This window comes from Cyprinodon variegatus, unplaced genomic scaffold, assembly GCF_000732505.1.
Source record: "Cyprinodon variegatus isolate N-32 unplaced genomic scaffold, C_variegatus-1.0 Scaffold653, whole genome shotgun sequence".
Taxonomy (NCBI): domain Eukaryota; kingdom Metazoa; phylum Chordata; class Actinopteri; order Cyprinodontiformes; family Cyprinodontidae; genus Cyprinodon; species Cyprinodon variegatus.
Window position 1 is genome coordinate 110,370 of NW_015151106.1, and position 1,114 is coordinate 111,483.

The window sequence follows — 1,114 nt, forward strand, 5'->3', positions numbered from 1 at the left end:
CTGACTTTTTTTATTGTCAGAATTCTGTTCAGTTTAATTCACGTTAAACTGAAATAAAATTTAAAAATCAGTTAACTTTTTTTTTATTCAGTGGCTCTAATCCTCTTCCGTATACATTTTTTATCAAATTCTTATTTTAAGAATAAAACAGTCATTCCATCGGCAAACTATCTCATTTTCCTACTCAAATTAAGAGTAAATACATTTAATCTCAGAAATTTTAACCAATTTCTAGATCTTTTTTGCAGTGTATGAACTTTATCTGTATCCATCTGATGATTTAGGTTCCCCAGCATACTTCCTCCCTTTAAATCTCCCATCATTCCTTCCCTTTATGTTTCTTGTCCATCCCTCCTTTCTGTGTTTTTTATATATTTCCTCTCATCTTTATTTTCCTCTTTAGTAAAATCCTCGTTCCTGCTCTCCCGTCTCCTTGGACACTTCCCACTTGTTGCATTGCATCTCTTCCCCATGCAACCAGCCATTTCCTGTCTTTAATATTCATTATCTGTGAAACAAGGTTCTTCACTGGAAAAACGATCTAGAAATAGGTCAAAATCTTTTAAATTAAGTGAATTTACCCTTAATTTGAGTAGGTAAATTAGATAGTTTTCAAATGGAATGAGGATTTTTACTCTTAAAATGAGATTTTTAGGTGAAATGAACTTGAAATAAGGCAATTCAATTGTGTTTTCTTATTTTAAATGTAAATTGTCTTGTTAAGTCGGCAAAATGTCTCTTTTTTCTCCTCAATTCAAGACCAAATGCACAAATTTTAAGAAAAAAAGACCTATCTCGATTATTTTCTGTTGTTATAAGTAAAACTGAGAAAATTTGACTCATTATCTAAAAAGTGTTGCGTCCATAGATCTGATTAATATTCATCTTCACCATGAACCAAATGAGCTGTTCTCAGGAACAAACAGCTCCAAGGCAGCCGTTGTTTATCTGCAGCCTGCTGACCATCATCAGGACTATTTATACTCCGCCTGCTGCTGATTATAGAGTCAGAGTCTGAGCTCATGCTTTCTAACCGCGGCAGAGCTGATAGCAGCCGTCATTCCTGCGGGTGGAGGGTTAAGTCAGGTAACTAGGTACATTCTTAATCCTACCG